We start from the raw sequence: 16,873 nt of genomic DNA, 5'->3' as shown, positions 1-16,873 counted from the left end.
CTGGATATTAAGAAACTTAAAAGTTCTGCAGCTCTACACCATCAGTGAGTTGCTAGTTGGCAGAGAAACTGAAGTAGCTGGACTTGGAGTGGACCGTGAGACTGCCTGCGATAGAGATGTCTTGGTGCGTGACAGATGTGTGGTCTAACAGTGAGTCACTATCTTTAATTGCTTTTCTTGTGATCATAAGACCCTGTTGGACATTGATGGTGTGGAATGCTGTAAGTCCAATTCATTGGCTTATTGGCGATTAGCTGAGAAGCTGCGTGGCCTTGCTTGTAGCGAGGACTAGGCCTCAAGCTGTAGTTTCTCTTGTTTTCAGCCACTCAGGGGGAGGTGCTGGAATGCCGGAGGCAGTGTGGCACGACATCCATGCTGGAGTCAGTGCTGCCCTCCAGTGCTCGCCTGGCAGAAAACAAGCTCTATTGTGTTTGACTGCTGCAACATTCATGGACTCAAGGACTTGAACTATATTTTTTGTGTGTTTGTATTTTACTGCTATGTGTGTGCTAGCTATCTCATATGCGCTTGCTGTCTTATATGTGCTATATGTGTCTAGTGTTGTGTATGACTGTTGGTACTATGTTTTGCACCTTGGCCCCAGGATAACGTCGTTGCATTTGACTCTATTCTTGGGTATTCATGTATGGTTGAATGACAGTTAAACTTGAAATTGAACATGAACTTGAACTAATTCAAATAGGGACAATCCATAATATCTTATTTTTCTGATGATAGTGCACTTAATTTTATGAAGATAAAAATTTTTCCTGAGAGCTATGTCTCAAAATTTCTTTTTCTGAAATATGTACTTTTCTCCTTTGATTGATTGGGGAGAAAAAAATTACATGTAAGTTAATAAATAGTAAGGAATCATCATTTAAACATCTGTGACTGGCATAATTAATCAAGTATAAATATTGGTTTTGATGAATTTATGTTGAAAATCAGCAGAAATGTAATAGATAGTCTTCAATGGCTGAACCTATACCTAGCTAAAAGAAGCTGTAACATTTGTTGGCAGTCAGTTCCTTCAGCTTCAGAATATTGCTACAGAAATGTTTTGGACAATGTTAAAGGTCCAGCCATCTTGAGATGCCTCTTCAATGATCATATGTCAGTAATAAGGATGCTTGCTGATGATTGTACAACTTTTTCCCCTTTATGCTAATCAGATAATGAAATTGTCCATATTGTATCCTCAGCGTCTTGTAAACACAAGTGCAAGGGATAATTATTTCTCTCAAGTATCTAACCATGTCCCTTTGACATTTAGTAGCATTATCATTGCCAACTCTCTCATGATTAACTATCCAGGGTCATCGCCATTAACCAGATACTTAACTTGACTAGCCAGCTTAATACTGTTGTTTTAGGAGGTATGTGGCGAGGAAGCTTATAGCAAGTGTCTCATTTCCTGACTAGCCAAATAACTACACCATCTGTCTGCCATATCAGGGGTATGATAGGATACTCTCCATGTGCCTGGAAGATTGAAACCTTTGAAAACTCAGTACCGTCCAGGATAAAACAGTCCTTTGCTTGGTATTCAATCCTTCACTGTAAAAGTTGATTCTCTCCATTTCTGGAGGGCAGTTGGTCGTGCATTTCATCTTCAAAATAACTTGTTTTGTATGACAGCACCTCCCAATTCCGGGACCTCTGCCAACAGTCAACTGGGAACTACACAACCTCCTTGTTCCTTTCAAATTGCACGCTATCCAGATTTTGGTACTATATTCTCCATACACACAAGAGATTCTGCAAATGCTAGAAATCCAAAGCAACACACACAAAATGCTGGAGAAATTCAGCAGGAGAGGCAGCATCGATGGAGGGGAATAAGCAGTCAATGTTTCAGGCGGAAACCCTTCATCAAGACCCATTCTCCATTACGTTTGACACTAAACCCTGCTACACCTGACTCAATACCTTCAACACTCAGACAACAGCGGTTCAAGAAGGCAGCTCACTTTTACTTATTGAAGGTAGTTTGGGTGATAACTGCTGATTTTTTAAAAAAATTTATTTTTGTTTGGATAAGGAATTCACAAGTATCATGTACTTTTTTCACATGTATAACCATTTCCATTCTTTTATATGTATAAAACTATAATTATTTATACATTCTTAAGTACACATTGGGATGATATAAAAAGAAATTAGACACTTAAATAGGTAATTATGTACAGTGGAAATTCTAATCTATTAGGCTAAGTAATGGTATTAATTGTTAAGAAAAATAGTAATAATAGTGGATTAGTAATAGTTTCCATATATCTCCTCTGGAGCATTTCTTCTGGTCCAAAATGTTGCATGTAAGCCTATGTAACAACCATTGTAGGTGTTTATATCCTAACTTGTTCATACTTGCTCCTGCCCGCAAACATAATTATCCAATCCCTATGTACTTATTTACTTAATTTTATCATTTTTTATCCCTTACCCAAATCTTTTCCTTTATTTGTATTAATTCTCTATTTTCCAAAAAAAACAAAAACAGTAAACATTTAGACTGTGCTTACGTTAGCAATATTACTGTGTTGATGAGAAGAGCAGTATAAATCATTAGGAGAGTCATCTAAAGTCTGCTCGCATTGGGGTTATATATTCAATCCATTTATTCCAGATTTGATAAAATTTTTCTTTTTGAATTCTCAGGGAGTATGTCAACTTTTCCATTTTAAATCTTTCCAAGATAATTTCGTGCCAATCTTCTAATGTAGGTGGTATTGGATTTAGCCACTTTCTAGTGATTGATTTCTTACTTGCCGCTAAAAGGGCCTGCAGCAACTTTATATCTTCCTTCTGTTCAAGAAACAATACATGCCCCAAATAAAGCATCTCAAAGTTCAGAGGTATCTGGGTCCTAAGTACCTTAACTAATGTTCTATGAATACCTTCCCAATATAGACTTAATTTAGGACAATCCCAGAAAATATGGAAATGATTTGCCTCCTTGGAGCCGCACCTTTTCCAACACGTCACGTTTGTATCTTTATATTTTTCCTGATATGGGGTCTTGAAGTATCTTATAATATTTTTCCAACAATGTTCTCTCCAAGTCAAAGAATTAGTCGAAGACCACTGAAAGCTGCAGATTTTCCCCCAAGCCTCCTCTGAAAGTACCAACCCCGCTTCTTTCTCCCACTTCTCTTTAATATACAATGTGTTTACATTTTTAGCATGGGAGAGTGCATTATATAATCGAGAAACTGATTTACTAGGTATTGAACCGCAAGATGAATTAAGAATCTTGAAAAATTCTAATTCTACTGTTGATAGGTCTGTATATCTACAACTCTGGTTAACGTAATTTCGTACTTGAAGGTACCTAAAAAAGTCATTGTGTTCTAGGCCATGTTTGTCCTGCAGGATTTGGAAACTTTGTAATACTCTTTTATGTATAAATGAGAGGTAGAGTGTAAGACCTTTCTTTATCCATAGCTCAAATCTTTTATCTCCTCTGCTGGGAAGGAATTCGGTATCATATGCACACCATCTGAAGAGTTTTAACATGTTATTAATCCCACATGAATTAACCACCTTCTGCCATACTTTTAATGTAAGATTTATCCAACTGTTTTTAAATTTTTCCAATTGGGCCATCAATCCTTTGTCAGCTATTGAGGCCTGTAGAGGAAAACTGTCAACCAATCCAAATTCTATTTCCTTCCATCTAGCCTTATATTCCCTATTACACCAATATAACAGAGGGGTTATCTGTGAGGCATAAAAATAATTTCTCAGGCAGGGAAGAACCATACCTCCTCCTTTCTTCCCTAACTGTAAGGTGTTATATCAAATTCTAGGTTTCTTTCCTTGCCAAATGAAGCGGGAAGTCCATTTGTCCCATTCCCTGAATTGATTAACATCCACCTCCACAGGTAAAGTACGGAAAAGATACAGTAACTGAGGAAGAATATTCATTTTTATGGTATTTATCCTTGAATTTAAACTTAAAAAAGGGATAAGATTCCATCTATGCATATCTGCTTTTATCTCTGAGATTAATGGCCCATAATGTACCTGTGACAGTGTTGAAAGATCCTTCGGCAGGGTTATTCCTAAATATTTTAATAATTTAGCTTCCCACTTAAGATCATATGTATCCTGCAATTTTTTGGATGGTGTATAATTTAGGGACATAACCTGCGTTTTCTTTACATTTATTTTATAACCTGATATTTTCCCAAAGTCATCCAACAGTGTAAACAATCCTATAAATGATTTTTCTGGTTCACTCAGATAGACTAAAACATCATCTGCGAATAACGCCACTTTCTGTTCAATCCCTGCCACCTTGATACCTTTTACGATTTCGCTCTGTCTTATTAGTTGGGCAAGCGGTTCAATATAGAGCGCGAAAAGGAGAGGAGAAATTGGGCATCCCTGTCTAGTGCCTCTCTCTAAAATAAAGGAGTCAGAGAGGTCCTCATTTATCTTAATTCGAGCTGTCGGGCTGTCATATAGAGTCTGAATTACTTTAATAAACTTTTCTTGAAAGCCGAATCTTCCTAACACTCTGTATAGGAATGCCCAACTAACCGAATCAAAAGCTTCCTCAGTGTCTAATCCTACTACCATTGTCTCTGTCTCGTTCTTATTAACCTGTTCTAATATGTGTAGAGTTCTCCTTATGTTGTCCTGTGTTTGCCTTTGTTGAATAAATCCAATCTGGTCTAAATGGATTAGGCCAGGTAAGAGCTTTTCCAATCTGCGCCCTAATATAGATGTAAATAGTTTGTAATCTAAATTAAGAACACTAATTGGCCGATAATTGCCACATTCTAGTTTATCTTTACCCTCTTTAGGAATAACTGAAATAATCGCTTCTTTCCAGGAAGGTGGAGTTTCTCTTCTCTGCAAGATCCAATTAAAGGTGTTAAGTAGTAATGGGGCTAACTGTGACTTCAGGGATTTGTACCACTCTGAGGTAAACCCATCTGAACCCGGGGACTTTCCAGCCTTTAACCAAGAATGGCCACATTCAGTTCTTTGGCAGTTACTGGTTCTAATAGACTTTCACTTTGTAAATCTGTAAGTTTAGGTAGATCTAAAGAATTCAATAAACTGTGTATATAGGGCTCATTGGAGGCCTGGGGTTGGGAGTACAGCTCTCGATAATATGTTTCAAAACTCTCTTGAATTTTCCCTATTGTACTCTCCACAAGCTTTGTCTTTGGATTCTTTATTTTATGAATTGTATTGTCTGCTTGTTGTTTTCGTAATTTATATGCTAATAATCTAGCTGATTTACCTCCTACTTCATAATTCTTTTGTCTCAGGTAAAGGAAATTTCTTTGAGTTTCCAACGTATAAATATTGTCAATTTCACTTTGCAATTTCCTAATTTCCAACTGCTGATTTTCAGTGACATTTGCATCCATAACAGAATTAAAGTAAGCAGGGAGCCAAGACTTCTAACTTTGGAGAAATAGCAACTCCTGTATACTGCAAGGTTTATGAGCATTTTCTCTACCTTTGCAGTGCTCTTACTGCATTTTACTTATAGATACATTTGGTCAGCATTCCTGAGAAATTGTATATCAGCATTGTTTCGTGCCTTATTTTAGTAGATTGATACCTGCTTGGGAAAAGCTCTCTATTATACTGGTTATGCCCTCAATGATACCATTAATGTAGTACTTAGCTGACACCTAAATACGGTTTGACAACTTAATATAACAAAGAGCCTTTCCCAAGCAGACATCAGTCTACATAAGTATATTGTATTGTGACTAAGATTTGTAGTAACGTCTAAATGTGGTTTGAAAATCTACTTTAAAATAATTTTGATTTGGTCTAGTATTAGAACAAGAAAACAAGCAAAGTGCCATGAATGAAAGGTTTCATTGATCACTGTTCCAAATTTGTAAACCAGTTTTTATACCTTTCATTGATATAAGATTAATTCCATTTTACAATAATATGAATTATTGTTTTCTATCTCTTTACACCTGCTATTTTAACAACATGATAATTTAAAATTGAGGAAAAAAAGTAATCCAGTGTTGTGAAGCATTGTGTTACGTCTCAGAAAGGTAATGATTTGTAAAGATGTACTGGACTTTCTCCCACTTTGCTTCCTTTAAGGATTTTGTTGCATTCTTCTGCTTTCTCAATCACTTGTTATATCTGTCGTGTTAATGTCACCTTTCTTGCAGTACGTCTGTTTTTGATTCCTTTTATTTTCCTTCCAGAATATGAGACTCTGCCCCTGGGCTTTGATCCTCTGATTGCCCTCATGTTTGTGGTGTGCTGCTTTACCCTTTCTCTCTCTTTCGCAGAATCAGGAAGGAATTCCCGTGTTCTCACCTTGCATCTCACTAGCCTCTGCCTTCAACAGATTAAGCACTGGAATTTCCACTCCTACCCAGAGTATAGTCATCTGGATTGCACAATTTTGCCACAGTAGTTCTTAGGGCCAAATGCTTCATTAATATCTTTCCTTCCATGATGTTAGTATTAGGAAGTTTGCCCATCACTGTGTTCAGTTTCATTAGTCATTCTTAATAACTAAAGAGGCTTGCTCTGCATGTAGCAAGATCTATACAGTGTTTGGGCTAGGGTGATGTGACATGTAACATCTGTGCTGTACATGGTGAACAGAGGTCTTCAGCCACAAAATGGAATGTCAGTCTGTGTTTCTGTACCATTTAAATATTTATTTTTTTTATTATTTTTATTTCCATTTTTTCTTTCTTTCTTGCTCTTTCACTGTTTGTTGTCATTTGCACATTGGTTGGCCATCCTGTTGGGTGCATTGATTCTATTCTGTTTCTTGTATATATTGTGAATACCCACAAGAAAATTAATCTCAGGGTTGTAAATGTTGACGTATATATACCTTGATAATAAGTTTGCTTCAAACTTTGAACTTTGCGTCAATATCTTCTAGGAGTCACCGCTGTTTAGAAAATTAACTCGAGTAGCCATGGTGACAATAGCAGTTGCAACACAAGTTCAGAGATAATTTGTGATAGTGGAATATCTCCTGATTCTCCAAAACCCTTCCAGAAGGGGGAATCTAATAGGAGGAAACAGAAGGCCATGAAAACAGAAAAAGGGGAGGAGAACCAGAGAAGTGGGGTGGAGGGATTACCTAAGTTAGAGGAATTGATGAATTGATGCTTCTGGTAATGCCACCCCTTCTCTATTCCCCATCCCCTTTTCTCTCTCTCGCCTTATATCCTTGCCTGCCCGCAGCCTCCATCTGGTTTTCCTCCCCCTTCTTCTTTCTTCCATTGCCTTCTGTTTTCTCCAGTTAGATTCCCTCTTCTCCAGCCCTGTACCTCTTCACCAATCAACTTCCCAACTCTTTACTTCAACCCCCCCGCCCCAGTTCCACCTATCACGTGTTTCTACCTCCCGTCCCCCCACCTTCTAACTCTGACTATGTTTCTCTAGTCCTGCTGAAGGGTGTCGGCCTGAAACATAGACTGTACTCTTTTCCATACATGCTGCCTGGTCTGCTGAGTTCCTACAGCATTGTGTGTGTCTTGGTTATATTGATAATATTATTTGCTGGTGAGAAACCAGTAGACAAAATATGAATGTGGTGGTAAATAAAGTTCAAAGTTCAAGTTTTCAAAGTAATTTTATTATCAAAGTACGTGGATGTCGCCATATATACATCCATGAGATTAATTTTTTTGTGGGCATATGCATTAAATCCGTAATAAAGTAGCAGCCATAACAGAACCAATGAAAGAACGCACCAACTTGGGGGTTCAGCCAGTGAGCAACAGACAACTAACTGTGAGAATACAAAAACAAAGAAATAAGAATAATAAATACGCAATAAATATCGAGAATGTGAGATGAAGAGTCCTTAGAAGTGAGTCCATAGGTTGTGGGAATATTTCAATTTGTTACCACCTTTGATTCGGCTTATGACAGTGGTGTCGTCAGTAAACTTGAATATGGCATTGGAGCTTTGCATAGCTATGCACAGTCAAATGTGTAAAGAGAGCAGAGCAGGCGGCTAAGCACACAGACTTGTGATGCACATGGGTGGATGGAGATCATTGAGGACATGTTGTTGCCAATCCAAACTTATGGGGGTTCGTAAGTCATGAAATCAAGGATCCAATTGCACAAGGAGGTATTGAGGTCAAGGTCTTGAAGCATATTGATTATTTTTGAGGGGATGATGGTATGTGGTAATGACCATTTTGATGTATGCCTCTTTGCTGTCCAGATGTTCCAAGGTTGAGTAAAGAGCCAATGAGATGGCATCTGCTGCAGACCTGTTGCTTTGGTAGACAAAGTGGAGCGGATGATGATCACTTCTCAGGCAGGAGTTGATATACTTCATCAAGGTGGATGTAAGTGCTGCTGGATGATAGTCATTGAGGCAGGCTACCACATTCTTCTTAGGCATAATTGAAGCTTGCTTGAAGCAGGCAGGTACCTCTGACTGCCAAAGTGAGAGGTTAAAGATCTTAGTGAAGATTCCAGCTAATTGATTAGCACAGGTCTTTAGTACTTGGCCTAGTATCCCACCTGGGCTGGATGCTTTCTGTGGGTTCACCCTCCTGAAGGCTGCTCTCATGTTGGCCTCAGAGTCTGAACTCACAAGATCATCGGGGGCTGTGGGAGTTTGTGATAGTTCCTCCATGTTTTGGTGGACAAAGTGGGCATAGAAGGCATTGTGGTCATCTGGAAGGTCTTGTTGCCTATGTTGCTTGATCTAACTTTATAAGGGTTGACAATATGCAAACCCTGCCACAACGGTTGAGCAACCTTCGTTGATTCAGGTTTGGTCCAGAATTGCTACTTTGTGAGATGGCTTTCCGGACAGCGTACCAGGACCTCCTGTACCTTCCTTGGTCACCAAACTGGAATGCCTCTGATCTGGCCCTCAGAAGATTGCAGATATAGTTCATCCAGGGCTTCTGGCTGGAGTAGACTCAAAATGATTTTGTGGGGACATACTCATCTATAAGTGTTTTAATAAAGTCTGCGACTTCATTCATTCAGATTCACAGAAGTCCTAAAACATGGCCTAGTCCACTAATTCAAAACAATCCCATAGGCTGTCCTCTGTCTCTTGCGACCACCTCTCTGTTGTTCTAATCTCTGGAGCTTTGCTTTTTAGCCTCTGCCTCTATGTAGGTAGGAGATGGACAGCCAGGTGATCAGATTTACTGAAATGCAGTCTGGGCATGGAACAGTAGGCATTTCTTATCTTAGTATAACAGTGGTCTAGTGTGTTGGGGTTCTGGTGCTACAGGTTACGGGTTTCCCCCGCCATCCGAAGGTAGAGCGTCCCTATGAAACGGTTCGTAAGCCGAAATGTCATAAAGCGAAGAAGCAATTACCATTTATTTATACGGGAAAATTTTGTGAGCATTCGCAGACCCAAAAAATAACCTACCAAATCATGCCAAATAACACATAATAACACATAAAACCTAAAATAACAGTAACATATAGTAAAAGCAGGAATGATATAATAAATACACAGCCTATATAAAGTAGAAATACTTCTCTACAACGATTGCCTGCACAGGTCTCCGTAGCGAAAATCTCACGCAAGCGCTCTCGGCATTAAATCTCACGCAAGCGCTGTTGGCATAAACGCGCTCTCCAGTAACCTTTAAACTATGAAGTTGCCAAATCATACCAAATAACACGTAAAAATACACAGCCTATATAAAGTAGAAATAATGTATGTACAGTGTAGTACCACTTACCAGAATTGGGAAAACAGCGCTGAGCACACTGATGGTGGTGTGTTAGACTGAGTCGTCGCAGGCAGTGGCCCCCACCCTCCGGGCCGCCACGCAATACATTGCCGCGAAGAATGCAGCGATAGCCGGGAGGCACACAGCACATCGTTAAGAAAAAAAGCCGAAATAAACATGCTAATTAATAGGTAAACACGAGGAATTCTGCAGATGCTGGAAATTCAAGCAACACGCATCAAAGTTACTGGTGAATGCAGCAGGCCAGGCAGCATCTCTAGGAAGAGGTACAGTCAACGTTTCAGGCCAAGACCCTTCGTCAGGACTAACTGAAAGAAGAGCTAGTAAGAGATTTGAAAGTGGGAGGGGGAGGGGAGATCCAAAATGATAGGAGAAGACAGGAGGGGGAGGGATGGAGCCAAGAGCTGGACAGGTGATTGGCAAAAGGGATATGAGAGGATCATGGGACAGGAGGCCCAGGGAGAATGAAAAGGAGGGAGGGAGCCCGGAGGATGGGCAAGGGGTATAGTCAGAGGGACAGAGGGAGAAAAAGGAGAGTGAGAGAAAGAATGGGTGTATATAAATAACGGATGGGGTATGAGAGGGAGGTGGGGCATTAGCGGAAGATAGAGAAGTCAATGTTCATGCTATCAGGTTGGAGGCTACCCAGACGGAATATAAGGTGTTGTTCCTCCAACCTGAGTGTGGCTTCATCTTTACAGTAGAGGAGGCCGTGGATAGACATGTCAGAATGGGAATGGGAAGTGGAATTAAAATGTGTGGCCACTGGGAGATCCTGCTTTCTCTGGCGGACAGAGCGTAGATGTTCAGCAAAGCGGTCTCCCAGTCTGCGTCGGGTCTCGCCAATATATAGAAGGCCACATTGGGAGCACCGGACGCAGTATATCACCCCAGCCGACTCACAGGTGAAGTGTCGCCTCAACTGGAAGGACAGTCTGGGGCCCTGAATGGTGGTAAGGGAGGAAATGTAAGGGCATGTGTAGCACTTGTTCCGTTTACAAGGATAAGTGCCAGGAGGGAGATCAGTGGGGAGGGATGGGGGGGGGAACGAATGGACAAAGGAGTCGCGTAGGGAGCAATCCTTGCAGAAAGCGGGGGGGGGAGGGAAAGATGTGCTTAGTGGTGGGATCCCGTTGGAGGTGGTGGAAGTTACGGAGCATAATATGTTGGACCCGGAGGCTGGTGTGGTGGTAGGTGAGGATCTGGGGAACCCTATTCCTAGTGGGGTGGCGGGAGGATGGAGTGAGAGCAGATGTGCGTGAAATGGGGGAGATGCGTTTGAGAGCAGAGTTGATGGTGGAGGAAGGGAAGCCCCTTTCTTTAAAAAAGAAGAACATCTCCCTCGTCCTGGAATGAAAAGCCTCATCCTGAGAGCAGATGCGGCGGAGACAGAGGAATTGCGAGAAGGGGATGGCATTTTTGCAAGAGACAGGGTGAGAAGAGGAATAGTCCAGATAGCTGTGAGAGTCAATAGGCTTATAGCAGACATCAGTAGATAAGCTGTCTCCAGAGATAGAGACAGAAAGATCTAGAAGGGGGAGGGAGACACCTAAGAGAAATTAATTAGGTGCTGCCCGGCACGTAAATGTCGGTGCAGATCTCTGATCTGGGCTGACAATTAAGTGCTAGGTGGCACCTAATTAATTAGCATGTGTATTTTGGCTTTTTTCTTAAAGATGTGCTGTGTGCCTCCCGGCTACTGCTGCGTTGTTCGTGAATCGGTACAGTATCTGTCCAGGACCTGGGTGTTGAGGTGGTGGGACACGGGGGTGTCATCTCATCGTCGATCAGGGCAGGCAGCTCATCTTCTCCTATGACTGCCTGCCTCGATGTCGAAGGTCGAGGTTCATCGTCTGCTGTGGCTGATGTGGAAGGCTTGCTTGACTGCTGAGCCTCGCGCATTTTTCTATCATACAGTTGTTTGTAAGCACTCAAACCATCCTGCAAATATCCTCTAAACCTACGTACCCTTTCAAAATTAAAGTTGTACTTTATCATTGCAGCGAAAATCTCACGCAGTTGCTTCACGTTCAGTTCGCTACTGCATTGAGTTTCAATTGTTATCCTTTCCTCTTCCAATTGCATCAGCTCTTCATCTATCAGTTCTTTGTCATGGGATGCCAAAACCTCTTCAACATCATCTTCGTCAACTTCCACAAGCCAAACTCACTTTGTCCTTGCTTTGTTCACCATGATCGAAATGCTTAATTATGTCTAGTTTTATGCTAAGTGTAACACCCTTACTCTTTCAGGCTTTTCCGACACCTTAGAACTCATCTTGCTAATGACTGCTCAATGCAACGTGTTTCAGCAATGCCGCTCCAAATCCGGGGGAGAGCGGCTGCTCAGGGTGCTGATTTTTTCGCACGCTGATTTTTTATCGTGCGCTACCTTTCTTCGTAACAGTGAAAACACCTTCTGAAAGCGAGAACAGGGTACTAATGTAGGTCTTTCGTAACAGTGAGGTTTCGTAAAGCGAACGTTCGAAAGGTGGGGGACACCTGTATATGCTGATGGTAATTGGGCAGGGTTTTCAAACAAGCCTGATTGAAGTCCCCGACTACAATTTGAAGTGCGTTGTGGGATGGACTGTTTCTTGTCTGGAGATGGCATTATGCAGTATCTCAAGTGCTTGATTATAGTCATCCACTGGGTGGTATGTAAACTGCGGTCAGAGTTATGGACGAGAACTCCCTAGGTAAATAGAACGGACAGCATTTCACTGTTAGGTGTTCAAAGTCAGGGGAGCACAAGTTTGACAAAACCACCACATTGGAGCACCACCAAGAGTTACGCATGAAACTTACATCTCCACCTTTTGCCTTTTCTGAATCAGCCGGTCGGTCCACTCTGTGAATCGAGAAGCCTTTGGGTCTGATTGCTGTATCTGACGTACTGGAAGCAAGCCATGTCGCGATCCAACATAGAGCACAACAATCTCTCATTTCTCTCCAATACGCAACCTTGCCCTCAGGTCCTCAATTTTGTTCTCCAGTGACTACACTTTTGCTAATGAGATGCTGAGTAGAGGGGCCTCATTCCTCCGTGTTTCAGCCTGGCTTGGAGTAACCCCCCCTCCCACCTTGCTTCCAGCCGTGGTGCAACTTTGTCTGCTTGAAGGTGTCGTACCTGCTTGCTTGAAAGTTAGGTCTGATAAGTCCTTAATAAGATCATGAAATCTGTCTATTGTTAAGTTGATTTAAAAGTACGTGTTGCAGGTCTCAATGAAGGTAATTCAAAAGAGGCTAATTTAGAAGTATTGTACGCTGCCTGCAGAATGTCGCCGTGCTTCATTGATACCATCTTCGCTGTCACATATATGATTCAAGTGTCATATGATTTTTTGAATTAGCGAGAAAGAGAGTGGCATTGATGCAGAGCGGGTGCCATTTAAAAAGAACAAGTCTCGTGGGGAATGAGTCATTCTTTGAAGTAGCGAGAGAGAGAGAGCGGCATTGTTGCAGGGAGCCATTTGAGTGAGTTTTATTTGAACCAATAAAAAGTAGAGAGGTGTAAGCAGCCATTGTGGAAGCAACAGTTGTTGGAGTGGACCAATGTTAGAGTGGTCATACTTTGGTGAGAACAGCTCACCGATGCTGTTGAGGGTGTATTTGTTATCATTTGTTCTGATTGTGAAATTTGGACTTGAGAACTTGGAGCCAGAGGTTTCAGAGAGAAGATGTAGGTAAGAACAGCTAAGATTTTTTATTGCCTGTAAATCCTTAGTCCTTAGTTTAATGTAGGCAGGGTGGTTAAGGCAATGGAATGCTCCTGTGAGATGTGGGATTTCAAGGCACTTGAGAGTCTCCCTGATGATTACATCTGCAGGAAGTGCACTTCTCTTCAGATCCTGATTGACCAGGTCAGGGAACTGAAGCTGGAGCTTGATGTACTCAGGACCATCCTAGAGGCTGCAAACCTCATAGATCAGACTAACTGAGGTGGTCACACCCAGAGCGCACACTTCAGATAGTAGATGGGTGACCACCAGGAGAAGCAAGGGGAGTAAGCAGTCAGTGTAGGGTTCCCCTGTGGCCCTTCCCCTCAGTAACAAGTATACCCCCTTGGATACTGCTAGGGAGGGGATGACCTAACAAAGCACAACAGCAGCAGCCAGGCCAATGGCACTGTGGCTGGCTCTGAGGCTCAGCGGGGAAGGGTGAAGTCAAACGGAGTTATGGTGACTGGGGACTCCGAATCAGAATCAGGTTTAATATTACTGGCATATGTCATGACATTTGTTAACTTTGCGTAAGCAGTACAATACAATACATGATAACAGAGAGAAAAGAAAACCGAATTGCAGTAAACATACCCAAAATGCTGGAGGAGCTCAACAGGTTGGGCAGCATCTATGGAAGTAAATAAACAGTTGCTATTTCAGGCTGAGACCCTTCAGGACTGGCAAGGAAGCGGGGAAATGCCAGAAGAAGGTGGTGGGAGGGGAAGGAGGTCAAGCTAGAAGATGACCACTGGGTGGGGGAGGAGCAATGAGGTAAGAAGGTGGAAGGTGTTAAGTGGAAAAGGTAAAGGGCTGGAGAAGCAGGAAGCTGACAGGAGAGGAGACTGGATCATGGGAGAAAAGGGAGCAGGGTCCAAGATGGTGTGTTGCCTGTCAGGTGCCAGGATCCTGGACATCCTGGAGCGGTTGCCAAATATTCTCAGGGGTAGAGTGAGCAGCTAGAGGTTGTCGTGCACATTGGCACTAATGACACGGGTAGAAAGGGGGAAAATGTCCTGTGCAGAGAGTATAGGGAGTTAGGAAAGATGCTGAAGAGCAGGTCCTCCAAGATAGTAATCTCTGGATTACTTCTAGTGCCACATGCCAGTCAGGGTAGGAAGAAGATGAGAGCACTGATAAGGGAGGAAACGTTTTATTGGATGCAAAGGATGTTGGTGAGGTCCTTAGTGAGTATTTTGCATCAATATTTACCAAGAAGAAGGACATGGAGGATAAGAGGAGTTGTGACTGGAAAATGGTGGAGAGAGAGAACATCAAGGAAAGAGCCAAGCTGTTGAAGGAAGTTTTTGGCAAGAGTGGAAGTGAACTAGAGATGGAGGTCGGCGGGAAAGAGGAATGGAATAGAAAGAGGAAGAAAAGAAAGCAGAGGTATGGGATATCAAACTCTGAGGAGTCAGCAGATGATCAAAACAGGACAGCAAAACAATGGAAAGAAGATGAGATTAAAGCAATTATAAAACTAAGTGAGGACGGGGCGTCTTTTGGTGATTGGAACCTGATTCGTTTGACGAAGATGCTCAACAAAATTATAGGCGAGATTAAAGGTGCAAAGGTTTTACGAAATGGATTGCTATTAGTGATTTGTCAGGATAATGCTCAGCAAGGTAAAGTGATAAGATTATGTAAAATAGACGGCAAAGAAGTACAATGCTCAATACCCAACAATAGAAAGTGGACTAGAGGAGTTATTTCGGAGATACCAGCAAAAGTTACTATGGTTGAGATTAAACAGAACATAAAAAGAGCAAAAATTATTGAGGCTAAACGTTTGAAAGTTTAATGGGAAAAAGTGTGATAGTTGATCGGTAATGATTAACTTTGATGAAGAGAGATTGCTGACTAATGTTTACTTCGGGTATATGTGTTATGCAGTTAGAATATATATACCACTGCCTTTAAGTTGCTATAAATATCAGAAATTCGGGTATATTGCGGCGGTCTGCAGAGGATAACAAAGATGTGGGAGATGCGCTGGAGATCATGAATATGGGAAATGTGAAGCTGGAGCTAGCCTGAAATGCTGCAGTTGTGGCGAGGAACACAGTGCAGCTGATCGAGGGTGCATTTATAGCAAGAAGGCGGCTGAGACACAATATGTAAAAGTAACTCAAGGAATCAGTCATGCAGAAGCAGTAAAGGAATTTGATGAAAAAAAGGCTGTCAGACAAACAAATACAGGGAATAATAAACTGGTGAATTATGAGAGCTGTAATATGAAAAATAAGGATGCACTATTAATGACTAGAAAGGATTTCATGCTTTTTATGGTGGATGCAATTAATTGTTCAGCGCAAACAAGCAAAAGAACTGAGGAAATTAAAATTATCGTCAAGTCTGCAGAAAAGTATCTTGGTATTAAAGGGACGAGATGGGAAGAAGTCAAAGAAACGCTGAATGGAGGATCCAACAGTTCACAGGCAGGGGAGATGGAATCTTAATGGCAGTATATTTATCGCAAATGGTCAAGAATTTAAGAAATGTTTCAGAACTTAAGGAAAATCCTCAGATTTTATGGTTGAAACCCAGGGTAAATGTGCAGAACTCCAACAACAAAGAAGTACCCGACAAGAACAAGGGTGAGTTGGAAAGCGATTGGAAAATGGAGGAAATTATTACAAAGATACAAAAGGAAAAGGAATTTGTTGCAAAGTGAATTATCTACATTCAGATTATAAAATGAAAACATGGAAGCAAATGAAGAAGAACTCCGAGGTCTCAGTAAACAACTGCAGGTTACGATCCAAGAAAAGGAAAACCTGAAAAAGCAGATAGACTTGGAAAAATAGCAATTTTAAAAGTATGACTTGCGCTAATTACTATTCTTTAACAAGACAATTTTAGTCTTACAAGTGATGTAGATGAGATCAGTGTAATTGAGGTAATGCAACTACATGAAAACATGTGACAAAATTAGGGAAGAATAGCAGTTTGCGGCATTATCTAATGAGTGCATTAAGCATTCATGAGTAATTGCAACTACAGTGTGATGCTAATAGAGAACTGCAGGCTGAACTAGATTGTCTAAAGTAGAGAACTCCAGGACATATTTGGTTGGAACACAAGAAGTCTAGCAGGTGGCGGTAATGCACTGAAAACAGGTTGCCAACCGCCATAAAACAAAAAAGAAGAAGGACATGGAGGACAGGAAGCTCAGTGCCGAGATTATTAATAGGCTATGGCATTTCGAAGTAAAGGAAAAGGTAGTGTTGAGTTTCTTAAAAAGCATTAAATTGGATAAGTCCACAGGGACTGATGGGATATACCCCAGGTTTTCGAGAGAGGCAAATGAAGAGATTGCTGGGGCCTTGACTAATATCTTTGTGTCCTCTCTAGCCACAGATGTGGTCCTAGAGGACTAGCGAGTAGCTAATGTTGGTCCATTGTTCAAGAAGGGAACCAGAGATAATCCTAGAAACTA

General features: G+C 41.3%; 1 protein-coding gene across 7 annotated transcripts in view; it reads left to right on the top strand.

Annotated features, from left to right (window-relative positions):
- fancc (FA complementation group C) overlaps nucleotides 1–16,873 on the top strand; it is a 183,359-nt gene that overhangs the window by 118,905 nt on the left and 47,581 nt on the right. The gene's annotated exons all lie outside the window — the stretch shown is intronic.

The sequence above is a fragment of the Mobula birostris genome, chromosome 17 (assembly GCF_030028105.1).
Source record: "Mobula birostris isolate sMobBir1 chromosome 17, sMobBir1.hap1, whole genome shotgun sequence".
Classification (NCBI taxonomy): domain Eukaryota; kingdom Metazoa; phylum Chordata; class Chondrichthyes; order Myliobatiformes; family Myliobatidae; genus Mobula; species Mobula birostris.
The sequence above is the reverse complement of the archived record's forward strand: the minus strand, read 5'-3'. Positions and strand labels throughout refer to the sequence as shown.